At 41.6% G+C, this 13,523-nt stretch overlaps 1 protein-coding gene across 4 annotated transcripts in view; it reads left to right on the forward strand.

Moving 5' to 3' along the window:
- SUSD4 (sushi domain containing 4) overlaps nt 1-13,523 on the forward strand; it is a 78,258-nt gene that overhangs the window by 28,224 nt on the left and 36,511 nt on the right. The window contains exon 1 of one of the 4 annotated variants that reach the window (XM_053383083.1): nt 7,174-7,210. The exons of the other annotated variants lie outside the window; for them this stretch is intronic. The gene's annotated coding sequence lies outside the window, so the exon portion shown is untranslated. Of the gene's footprint in view, nt 1-7,173; nt 7,211-13,523 lie in introns of those variants that run through there. 4 annotated transcript variants of the gene reach the window in all.

The raw sequence follows: 13,523 nt of genomic DNA on the forward strand, positions 1-13,523 counted from the left end.
CTGGGATTCAAAAAGTGCACATCCATTCTGTCCTAATTCTGAGAGTTTTTCAACCTGCAAACCACAGACAGGGTGATTCATTGTGTAGCAGAGAATTGATAATGTAGAATTTCAGTAATGTGGTCATTTCGTTGTGACAAGATTAGTTCATTATCTCAAGAGAGATCCTGGATTCTTTTCTGTTTCCTCTCTTTCTGTTTTGTCAATCACGGAAGCAAGCAGGAGGTTTCTCTAGTACCTGTTCTTAAAAACTTTGCCAAGGAAAGAAGACTGCAGTAGGATATGTCTCATATCTATGATAGCACATTTATTTTGTGCATTTCTTAATGAACCAGAATAATTATAGTGTGCAGTATTATGAAGAGTACAATATTATGTCTGTTGGGTTTTAAAAATAAACATACACACACACACAGTCCCAGAACCCTGCAGCCCGTCTTTTTCCATAGAGAAGGTTGGCACATGGAGGGAGGAGAAAGAGCTGGAGCTTCCCCAAGAGGTTCTCTTGATATCAGCTTTGTCATTTTGGTGCCAGAAAAAGACCCTTTTAATTTGCACAGCATGTGCTGTTAACTTTCCTTGGTTGTGGTTTCACCAGTTCTACTGAAATATATGGCTTTCTTTTAAATGTTGGTTTTATTCCTACAGTATTAGATATATATTTACTGAGCACTTGATGGGTTTTTACTAAAGGGTGATAAAGAAAGGCTTTGGAGTTGGGAGAAATCAACAAAACTGAGAGACGTTTCTTGGGCACAGGTTGTTCCTGCTCTCAGTTCAGATGCTTGGTTTCATTTTGGTCATTCCATCTCAGAGGAGTGTTTAGCTGAAAAGAAAAGCTCTAGCACATCTCCAAAGAGCAACTATAAAGGTTGGGGCAAGATTTCTCATGTGACTAATGAAAGGGGGCTTGCCAGAAGTATAGAAAACAAGGAGCAGCATAAATCAAATGGATGTTATTGTAATATAAAGCCAGACGAAAACCTTTAGAAATTTAAATGACAGCAAAGATAAATTTGATGGAAACTATGAACTCTGCACAAATCAAAATTGTAGTGCTATAAGAAATATTACTGAAGCAAATAAGTAAATAAAATCATGCTTAGATGGCAAGGAATGAAGGCAGAATACTCTACCTGGTTTGGGGACTCTTAGTACCCTCAATAAACCTTGAAGTGAGGCATATTCACAATGCTGACCTTGTGGATTTGTTTGACACCTTGCTAGCAACTGAAGCCAAATAGTAATGGTCTCTTTGCTGAGCACTGGGAACCTCTGTGGCTTTCCCTGAATGCACCCAGAGTGGTAGCTTCCTCTGCTGCGTGCCCAGAAATCTCACAAACTGAATCCAGTATCTGCCAATACTACATTCTCAGTTACCTGCAAATGTAACTAGGGATAGAGGAAAAGTGGAATTCTTGTTAGCTGCTCTAAAACTGGTATACTACTTTCTGGAAGTCTCCCATAATTTGAGCATCAGCATTTTCAAGCAATGCGAAGTCCCCCTCGCACCCTTGAACTACCTGATTGCTCCTTTAAAAATAAATAAATAAATCACCTTTTCATGTTGCCATTCAAGACATGTTGCTGCCTGAGGCAATGAACAAGACAGCAACACTCACCTTCCAGTTTTCTTGGACTGGTAGCTTAATCTTACTTGAACACTGGTGGTTGTCTCCACTGCAGCTGAGAGCAGATGGGTAGTTTAGAGGGTACAGTGCAGGCCACATGGTGCCTACAACTGTGGGCATCAACAGCTCCCCACCAGCCCTCACCTCTGCACTTGTGTACCCGAGACAGCCATCTCATTCTGCCTAATGTAAGGACTGGCCTTGCACGTGCAGCTTAGTTCACACTAACATATGCCTGTATGGGGGAGTTATGACAATGATTTGGGACTGCTTTCATGTAGAGAACATGACTACATGGACTTGCTGTATAATGAATTATAAAACAGGGTTTGCAGTGAAGGTAATCCAAAATCTTGAAAAGGTCAGGTAGCTGCCTCGCAGGATGTTAGCTGCAAAAAGGTACTACAGGAGGTCCTGTCCTTGTTAAGTTGTCAATTCTTTCTGATTATTCAGAAACAGCAAGAAGACCTGAGTATATTGAGTATATTGAATCTGACCCAAATCATAATTTGCTTGTGGAAAGATATTCTTAATGTGGGATGATGCAGAATTTCTGGAAGTTCTCGTAGATATGCGAAATTGCTATTATGCCCGAAACAAAAAGAAAACAGTCAATTATGTACAGGGGAGCTTTATAATAGTTACACTTTAATGCTGTAACTTCAAGTGACACCTGTGTTTGATTCTAGAGCCTTGAAGAAACCAAGCCCTCTATTGAATGGAGTAAGTGCCATTTAATTACTCTGCGTTTTCTTTAATGAATACTTGTGCTATTGGCCTAGAAATAAAAACATATGAGTGGGGTCCACCTAACCAGCCCCATCAGCGGAAGCCATACACAAAGACTATCGCAATGGGACTTCCTCTCCCTCTCCTTCTCCTTTTCCCTCTCCTTCTCCCACACTGCCTGCAAATTGGATTTGGGGATTGAGAGCCCTGAGACCAGAGCATGCTGGGGGGAGGAGAAGGGGGGAACCTTTCATCTGGCTAGCAGGAATGCTTACACAGAATAAATGATTAGAATAGTGTGATGTTGAATTCCAACACACACACACACACACACACACACACACAAAACCACAAACACACACTTCATTTCTGATGCTGCTTTGCTACATTTCCTAAGGGATACATGTGCAGTATAAAATTATTCAGACTAATGAATGGCAATAGTAATTAATTTTACCCCCTCCAGACTGCTCCAAAATGTGACAGATAAACTACAAGTGCTTCAGCACTATAGTACTTCAAATGAACGCTAAATGCATTTTCTAAAATCAACACCCAGAAGTAACAATACTGTTGATGTTATAATTCTGTTTCTTTCTTCATTAATTTTTAAGTTACATTTATTTTTATTGGTGGCATAACCAATAAAACTCATTTCGAGACTTGTAGGCCTGTTCCCTCCTGTCTGAAATTTTAAAAATTCCCTTGAGTGGAGGAAGTAGTATACACATACAGTAAACCATTTTTGACAGTTATAGCAATCTTTTCATAGGGAAACAAAAGTTATGCTAGTAAGAGCTAAATGCTCTGAAAGAAGTTTTGGCAGATTTGCTTTGTAAATTTTTTGCCTTTTGTTTAAGAACTAAATCCAGGGAATTGCTGAATAGTACATAACACCTATTTAACAAGCAATCATAAATTATGCAGTTGGCCTTGTCATGTTGTTTTCCTTTAAATGGCTGGAAGCATTAAAATCTGCCTTGTGTATATGAATAGCTCAATCCAAATCTCAGTTTTGAGTACTGCTGCTGCCTGGAGTCATTTTCCATCTTTTTATTCAAACTAAATGTTGTTGTTTATATACCACTTTTGATTTCTAGAAATACACCAAGGTGGTTCACAACAAATACAAGCCAATAGAAAAATAAGTAGTGTGAAACCAATTATAAAAATGTAGCTACTCATAAAACTATTTTAGGGTCGCCATATTTCAAAAAGCAAAAACCAGGACACCCCAAAAATTGTTGAGCTTTTATTTGTTGTTGTTGTTTAGTTGTCTTAGTCGTGTTCGACTCTCCGTGACCCCATGAACCAGAGCATGCCTTGGAAACTCTCACTTTCTTCTCAAAGCTTCTCCTTTTTTATGTCCATGGAGTTTTCTTGGCAAAGTACTGGAGTGGTTTGCCAGTTCCTTCTCCAGGCGGATCACATTTAGTCTAAATTCTCGGCTATGACCTGTCCGTCTTGGGTGGCCCTGCATGGCATGGCTCATAGCTTCTTGGGGTTATTCAAGCCCCTTTGCCGCAACAAGGCAGTGATCCGTGAAGGGGGAGCTTTTATAGGAAAGCCCAAAAGTTGAGCTTTTTAAAGACAAACCCCAAAGTTACAAAAAAAGGCCAAGAAAACACAATTTTTCAGTTTACTTGCTGAAAATCCAGGAAAAGCTGCCGTAGACATCACGTCCACCTTTGAAATCCCAGTAATGTCTGGAAAATCCCAGGCGTATGGCAGCCGTATTTCATTTAAAAAAGAAAAGAAATTCTGATGCCCTCCAGATACTGTTGGACTACAACTTCCATTGCTCCCCAGCTGACATGGCCAATGGTCAAGGAGGATGGGAGTTTTAGTTCCACAGCTACATGGAGGGTGTAATGTTGGTTACTTCTGATTTATCTAGTTATTAAACCATCACCAAACAGAAGTTTAACAATATGAAAGTAACATAAGGTAACATCAACAGAAGTTAACTCGGAGCCAATTAAATTACAGTATAAACTTAAAATGCTGACTATCTCTGGCAGTTCACAGCATACCCCTTTAAAAAAGAAATGGTCCTCTTGTAACAAATATTAAAATATAATTGAATAAAATAAAACATCACAAATCTGAATAAAGTTATATAAAACCTAAGTGAATAAGGGCATGAAGCAAACTTTGAATTCTGAATCTCCCAGTCAAGACACAGCATTCTTTATTAAGACTTTTCTCCTCCCATCAGTTACTACAGTTGTACAAAAAATGTGCAGTTCCACAGTTGTATATTTATCTTGCCCACCAGAAGATTAATTACTGAGTCATGGTCAGACCTCATCTCCCCATCTCTCCCTACAATATGACCCAAGTATTGCCTTTTCAATACATTATATAAAGGACGGCATATGTACAAGGTGTCTTCAGTTGTGGGTAAATATAAAGTGGTCGGATTTGGAAGCTAGATATGTTGTATCAGGGATGATATTCCTGGTGGCTTATAGGGTGTGTTGATTAAAGAGCCGCAACATCCATGGTCACTATGGTGGTATATTCTGGCAGACTGTCAATGTGCTGTAGTTTCATCAATAAATCAGTAGAGTTCCACAAGTAACTTGGAGTATTGGTGGCATGTGGTCCAAAAATGGAGTTAATATAACCAGACAGTGATAACATGAATACACAACAATAGTTGCTGGCTTGTTTATTTTGGGTAGTAGATCCCCTGGCCAAGGCTCTCTGGATGTGTCAGTATAGGATTGCTTCTGCATATCTGTAGCAAGTTCCTTCATCAGGATATGTGATTCTTTCTGGTATTCTTCACTAGAGCCTGTAAAATATGACTATGTTCTAGTCTGCTGCTGGATCCCATGGAGAAGGCAGCAAGGCAGGTCAGGAGTTGCAGGACCATGGATAGCTCTGAGTGAGCAATTTGCTCCTGCAGAGGTTGAGAGCAGTCTGAGGCCTCTTAAACCTCAGCCTCCAGACAACCTCCGCCTGGCTGAGAACTTCAGTTTCTTAAAGGGCCAACTCTCTGGGCCTGAAATTGAGCACTCCTCTGTTCCTTAGCTCTCCCACCTGGTGTGTGTCCTGCTCTGCTGGACTAGTGTGGTACTGAGAGAGGCATTTGCTTCCTCAAGCTCAGCAGAAGGCACCTGTGAGGATCGTGATCTGGCCCCAAAGAACCTGATGGTAAAGGAGGTTATTCTGGGGGATCCTCTCGAACAGTCTCAGGCACAGTGATCTGATCTGCAGCAGCTGGTTGTGAGCCCTGAACTGGGTCTGTTATCTTACATGTCACGACAAATACGGTGCTGGATAATTGCCTCTCAGTCTTTTGTAATGTATTCCAACTTTTTCACGATGACAACAGCTTCTCCTTTTCCAGACTCTTTCATTAAGATGTCAGGACTGTTTCTGAGGCTGTGGATGACATCGCATTCTGTTCTCCTGTGATTGTGTGGCAAATGATGCCGTTTGTTGATTGCCTCAGCTTGGGCTGATGCAGAGTGACTGGCTCAAGGTCACCCTGTAAGCTTCTCAGCTGAGGCAAGAATCTAAGCCCAGGTCCTGTTTGACACTCATTCTGTTGCATGGCTCTGGTGGCTCACAGTTTCTGACTCCCTTGCTAAGGGAGATGCCAGCTCCTTTCTTAAACCTCCTGAGCCTTTTTTCCTTTCTTGCTGGGGTGGTGGCAGGATTAAAAGAAGCCACTGGTATTCTATTCAATGGCTCTTGCCTACATTTCTCTAATAATAGCCGACACCAAGCTTTGCAGCCTTGTTCTTATTCCTTTGTTTCTCTTTGTTTATTCCCTGTTATTCACGCTACCCTATAAACAGCACTGTAGTTGTCCCAATCTTGCTGGATGTCTCATCCCACCTCAGTCTTGGTTTTCCTAACCGTAATATAGCCAAGGCTATCCTCCTTGTGCTTGCTAATGCCAGACCCATCCCAGAAAGGTCATCTGACAAAAGAGGTAAGCAAGCTGCATCTTAAACAGGGTTATTGTATGCCTGCATCTTAAACAGGAAACAGTAGGCAACTGAAGCCCCTAAGGAATAGGTGTGGAACACACACACACACACACACACACACACACACACACATGTGCAATTGCAGAAGTTGCTTCTCTGATTAAATGGTAAGTGTGGCATTCAGTACCTAAGGAAAAGCTTGCTAATCTGTGCATGTCTGTCCTTTTTCTTGTCATAGCTGTAAGTGGGCACTTCAGCTAATGTCCCTAATGAGGGAGAAAACCACCCAGAGGCAGAGAGCTCTGCATCTGCATGCTTAAAAGAAGGGGCTCTTAGTGCTTGCGATTGTTCAGGAGGCTCTAATGGCTTCTTTCTCTTTTAGTGTGACACACGGCACATTTGTGCCCCTTCTGCTGTAGTCCCTCTGCAGCATTTTGTTCCAAGTTGATCTGAGGTAACCCTTCAGCTGCAGTGTACACTGAGTGAATATGAGAAGCATGAGCAGAAGATCATGTCCTGCTGTCAGCAGCAAAGCCTATGCTTCCTGACACAGCAGAGCAACAGAGAAAAAAGGCCAGGTGAATTTGGAAGCCCAAGAAATAAAATTGAATTGGTTTCAGAGAAAACTTGCTTGTGAAAAGTAGGTTCAACCAAGGCGAACCCTTGGCAAGTAGAAAGATGGACAGTGCTCAGATCTACACAATTTTGTTCTTAAGGATGACAGAATTGCCTTGGATACATGTCTTTGCTTCCCATCTTTTTTTGAAAATGAGGATTGTCTCTTGGGGCTCTGACTATGACATCATAGCAGTCTCGCAATTCCTCTGTAGTCAGTCTCTAGAGACTTAAAGTAATGTTACTCAACCCTCAAGCTTCTCTTCTCTGTTTGCGCTGTCAAAAAAAGTGAGTTTCACTCTTGATAAAGCCTTCACAAATATTTTTTACCACAAACACACTTAAATGTAGTCACCTTGTGGCTATATCTCATACATTGAGATAAATATTATTTTATATGTATTTGGATAAAATACATATTTAGATCTGCATTTTCATACAGATTTTTAAAAACATTCACAGAGTAATATGGACATGGGATGGAACGGATTAATGAATGAATGAATGTGAAAATGACAAACACAGACATTCATGAGAAAGTTACTGGTGTGGACTGTACTCCCCCACCTTGTCTAACTTTAAGCCATTATTTTCCATCCTTTGCTGGGAGGGAAATGCTGTCAAGATGCTGCTGTGTGGCTGCTGGATCTGATATAGTCTTTGGACATTGTTCAACTGTCGCTTTTTGTGGTTACATAGGGGTGGCGCTGTGTTCTAAACTACTGAGCCTAGGACTTGCCAATCGGAAAGTCAGTGGTTCAAATCCATGTGATGGGGTGAGCTCCCATTGCTCTGTCCCAGCTCCTGCCAACCTAGCAGTCTGAAAGCACGTCAAAGTACAAGTAGATAAATAGGTACCGCTCCAGCAGGAAGGTAGATGGTGTTTCTGTGTGCTGCTTTGGTTTCGCCAGAAGCGACTTAGTCATGCTGGCCATATGACCTGGAGAAACTGTCTGCAGACAAACGTTGGCTCCCTCGGCCAGTAAAGCGAGATGAGCGCCGCAACCCCAGAGTCGTTCACGACTGGATTTAACTGTCAAGGGTCCTTTACCTTTACCTTTTAGGGAAGAAAACTACTGCTCTTATTTAATTTTGCTGATTTTATATTTATTATCCTTAAGGGTTTTTGACATTACTTTTAACCTCTTTAGATTACAAGCATTGTAGCAGTAGATAAACAAACAGCAACCCAGTTCTAAGTTTATAATATTGTGAGGGCTTTCACAGTTGATATTGTGGGTTTTTATTCTGTTGGTAGGTCATGGGCTGTTCTGTACAGCAACAAGAAGGGTTCCGGAAAATAGAATAAAAACTTGTATTATTTCTCTATCAGTTTACAGAGAAATGGATTCAGACCTGGTTCTAAAGCAATTCTTGCCTAGCTGGATATAACCTTCTCTGCAAGATAAGGCTTTTCAGCTGGAACCAGCTCAATTAGTTTTCATGCTTACAACATTTCCATGGTTCTTTTCAAAGGCTTATCTCTGAAAATTCTCTTGGCTGGTTTAAAAATGTTCTATAGTGACCAGGGCAACAGATGTCAAGGCCTTTACACTAACACTGGAGTTAATTTAATATGTTTAATGTGAAAGAGCTGCTCAAACTTTAACTCTTCTGAATTTGCTGATGAGCAATAGCAGGAGGCTTTTGAATAGTCAGTGAAAAGCGCTAAATGTCATAACATTATATAAACTGATTACTGGGAGCACATTTTTTCTGTTATGATTGGATAGAAAGAAGGTTATTGAGATGGTAAAAATGTGCTATTAAATAAAATGGAAGCCTGATATCTTGATACTATCATCATTCCAGGATATCTTTAGTAATAGGATGCCTGATATGTTGAAAAATTCTCTTTCATCACACATGATAACTAGCTGCACCAGATAAATGCAGTAAGCAGTATGGGTGGGAAGCTAGTTTCTAATCCTCTATTTAACACCCAATGCTTCACATTATATTTTTCCTATGTAGTGGTAATCTCTGCGTACAGATAAGAGTATCTCATATATTCTGAAGTGCATCATTTGTGTTATTTTCACCAGTGCTGGTCCTACCCTTAGGCAGAGGGAGGTATCTGATTTTGGGTCTTATGAAAGGGCAGTCCATTTGCAACCATTTATTATTTTTTTGTTTTCACCCCCAGGGAAAAGTTATTCTGCCCCAGATGCCAGAATAATTTGGTCAGCTGTGGGTACTAGGCACCTTGATTTGCAGGTGAGAGGGGACCATTTGCTTGTCTACTTGAGGCGGCATAACATCTTGGGCTGGCCTGCTTTCATAGCAAGTATGTGGGTGTCTCATTCTTGCAAAATGGCTCTCGGTGTACACTGGATCAGGTGCTTATGCTTTCACTGTGGGAGGCGTATCTAGGGTGGAATTTTGAAAAGAATACAAGACCTTCAGACCCTCTGCCAGTGAACTCTTTTATGTAAAAGCTAGCAAAGTTAGCTAGGAATTCCATTTGGTGAGTGAGTGGACTGGTGGGGGAATGATAGAATCATATGGTTTCTGTTCTGGCTGTGAATGAAGGAAACATCCCTCGGCTCTTCCCTTTTCCACCAGCCTATTTGGTAAGATGCTATTATAGGGGAGAGAACTTCCTCTTCTTTGAGGCCAGCATAAAAATACAGGCTACTAGCCTCTGAGTGGGCTAGGGTTTGGGTCCCCCCCCCCCCAGGTTAGTAACTTTTCTGAGATTATTTACAAAGCTGCTTTAAAGAGGCATCTGTTTATGTTTTTCTCTGGATTAAGTTGGAGCAAAATGCACAAATCCTTTGGGTGCCTCATTTGAAAATTAAATATGCACCAAGTTAGATTGTTTAAGAATTTCCAGGAGTGTAGTCATGCTACTTATGCACCACAAGTACTAATGCATTTATTATGGCATAAGCTTTCAGTGACTAGAGTCTGCTTCATCAGATACACAAAGTGTTATTTTGAGTTGGCAGGTAGAGCTGCATGGTTGTAGTTGTTGTTTAGTCGTTTAGTCATGTCCGACTCTTCGTGACCCCATGGACCAGAGCATGCCAGGCACTCCTGTCTTCCACTGCCTCCCGCAGTTTAGTCAAACTCATGCTGGTAGCTTCGAGAACACTGTCCAACCTCTGTCGGCCCCTTCTCCTTGTGCCCTCCATCTTTCCCAACATCAGGGTCTTTTCCAGGGAGTCTTCTCTTCTCATGAGGTGGCCAAAGTATTGGAGCCTCAGCTTCAGGATCTGTCCTTCCAGTGAGCACTCAGGGCTGATGGTTGTAGAGTGATAGGCAAATTGTAAGCAGTCATGTTAGAAGCAAAAAGTACAGATACTGATAATTATATTAAAACTTAAAATATTGAGGGGGGGTAACCCACAGTGACTATTCACAATGTTGTATTCTGCTAGAAGCACGCTAGCTCTTTCCTGAGCAGACTTTTAAGAATTGCAGCAGCCCATTTTATGTTACATTTCTTTAATGTAGTTCATGTTTAGTGGCCTTTAAGGGTTTGTTATGATAACTGACTTTAACATTGGGACTACTTAGCAGCTTTAAAAGCATTTATATTTACATTTTATCTATGTTTTTTGGTGAATTGCCTAACAGAACAGGCAGGCTTTATGTTTCAGAGGGAAAAAGAGGAGGAAGAAACACCCATGAGTGGATAACCTATCCAGGCAGTCTTAATGATACCTCCCCTTTTCTTTCCATTTAAAAACGTATTTTAAGATTGCTGCAGGCATCTTTCTCTTCTGAATAGTAACTGGCCTTGCTAATACTGTTTCTTGGCAAGCTGAGGTTCTTTGAGTTTTAACTACTTTGTAAACTGTAAAAATATCTCTGTTAATATTTCCTTTATTCAAGTTATATGAAGTCCAGTGTGGTCATATTTTACATTTTGTTTAGAGGAGTCTACATATGAAAAACATTACAACATATACATACACAGCAATGTGTTACTGGACACTTCTTCCTAAGGCTGACCTTTATATAAATGTGACACTATCTGCATTAATAAACTGTGACCTTGGATTATGAATTCACAAATAGGCTCTATCCCAGGGGTGAGGAACCTGTGGCTCTTCAAATGATGTTGGATTCCAGTTTTATACACCAGAGAATTTATGTGCCTAGGGCTGGGAAACATTATATCCCCATCCTGGTTAAAGTTAATTGTTTCAGCATCATTTGCACTTGGGGACATTGGGGAACCGATGTTCCTCTCTAAGCTGTTAGCCTGGTGTGGTGGTGGGATTTTCTGTTGTTGTTGATACTTGATACCATGCAATACAGACTTTTTTGGGGGGAGTGTCTGGGAGAAAATTGTTCTCTGTGTTGAGCCACTATGATATTTTTCTCCCTTGGTGTCTCTTGATGCTTAATGCTCAGAAAATAGCGAGCCCCTAAGATACATCTCATTCAAAATCAAAGCATTAAAAGTCAGAAGTTGGTAGCTTTCAAACTTTCCAGGTCTCTCCCCCATTGGCATTAATTGCCCTCCTGCTGTGCCAGTTGTGAAGCTGTTTAACATTCAGCACCTCATTTTCTGGGGGTTTATTCGTTTCCTGTAAAGCTTCTTTGTAAACCTCCAGCGTGTATGTTAAAATAAGCTTCATAAAGCAGTTGTCACCTCATACTTTACAAAAGGTCGTCCCTTGGTAATTCATCTTAACATGTAAGTGGAAAATGAAGCCTGGCACTGAATCGTGTTGCTGACCCTACCACACTACAGATATTACTCCCCTGATTGGTCTGCCACATATCTTGCTTCCCTTTCCTGCTCACACGTAATGCAGCTGCCTCATCTCTGAGGCCACTTGATGCCCATGCAGAGGAGTAACACTTGGAAAGAGGTTATATGAATGTGCATGAAATCCAGCATGTAAACCTGAGCAGCATGATCACTCTCCCAGCTTAAAACGGGGAATTTCCTATCTGATATGGGCATAGACACATTGGGATTTTCACACAGAGAGAGAATATTAATGGAATCTAGAATTGTAGAGTTGGAAGGGACTCTGAGGGTCATCTAGCCCAACCCCCTGCAATGCAAGAATCTCAACTAGATCATAATAGAATCATAGAATTGTCAACTTTATAGGCAGTGGTCAGAGAGGCTACTGCAAAGGTATGTAGTTTCAGGCATTGGTGGGTCAATGTTGTTGTTTAGTCGTTTAGTCGTGTCCGACTCTTCGTGACCCCATGGACCAGAGCATGCCAGGCACTCCTGTCTTCCACTGCCTCCCACAGTTTGGTCAGACTCATGTTTGTAGCTTCGAGAACACTATCCAACCATCTTGTCCTGTCGTCCCCTTCTCCTTGTGCCCTCCATCTTTCCCAACATCAGGGTCTTTTCCAGGGAGTCTTCTCTTCTCATGAGGTGGCCAAAGTATTGGAGCCTCAGCTTCAGGATCTGTCCTTCCAGTGAGCACTCAGGGCTGATTTCCTTAAGAATGGATAGGTTTGATCTTCTTGCAGTCCATGGGACTCTCAAGAGTCTCCTCCAGCACCAAAATTCAAAAGCATCAATTCTTCAGCGATCAGCCTTCTTGATGGTCCAGCTCTCACTTCCATACATCACTACTGGGAAAACCATGGCTTTAACTATACGGACCTTTGTTGGCAAGGTGATGTCTCTGCTTTTTAAGATGCTGTCTAGGTTTGTCATCACCTTTCTCCCAAGGAGCAGGCGTCTTTTAATTTCATAAGTGCTGTCACCATCTGCAGTGATCATGGTGCCCAAGAAAGTAAAATCTCTCACTGCCTCCATTTCTTCCCCTTCTATTTGCCAGGAGGTGATGGGACCAGTGGCCATGATCTTAGTTTTTTTGATGTTGAGCTTCAGACCATATTTTGCGCTCTCCTCTTTCACCCTCATTAAAAGGTTCTTTAATTCCTCCTCACTTTCTGCCATCAAGGTTGTGTCATCTGCATATCTCATAGAATCATAGACTCATAGAATCATAGAGTTGGAAGAGACCACAAGGGCCATCGAGTCCAACCCCCTGCCAAGCAGGAAACACCATCAGAGCACTCCTGACATATGGTTGTCAAGCCTCTGCTTAAAGACCTCCAAAGAAGGAGACTCCACCACACTCCTTGGCAGCAAATTCCACTGTCAAACAGCTCTTACTGTCAGGAAGTTATTCCTAATGTTTAGGTGGAATCTTCTTTCTTGTAGTTTGGATCCATTGCTCCGTGACCGCTTCTCTGGAGCAGCAGAAAACAACCTTTCTCCCTCCTCTATGTGACATCCTTTTATATATTTGAACATGGCTATCATATCACCCCTTAACCTCCTCTTCTCCAGGCTAAACATGCCCAGCTCCCTTAGCCGTTCCTCATAAGGCATCGTTTCCAGGCCTTTGACCATTTTGGTTGCCCTCCTCTGGACACGTTCCAGTTTGTCAGTGTCCTTCTTGAACTGTGGTGCCCAGAACTGGACACAGTACTCCAGGTGAGGTCTGACCAGAGCAGAATACAGTGGCACTGTTACTTCCCTTGATCTAGATGCTATACTCCTATTGATGCAGCCCAGAATTGCATTGGCTTTTTTAGCTGCCGCGTCACACTGTTGGCTCATGTCAAGTTTGTGGTCAACCAAGACTCCTAGATCCTTTTCACA

This window comes from Podarcis raffonei, chromosome 3 (genome assembly GCF_027172205.1).
Source record: "Podarcis raffonei isolate rPodRaf1 chromosome 3, rPodRaf1.pri, whole genome shotgun sequence".
NCBI lineage: Eukaryota > Metazoa > Chordata > Lepidosauria > Squamata > Lacertidae > Podarcis > Podarcis raffonei.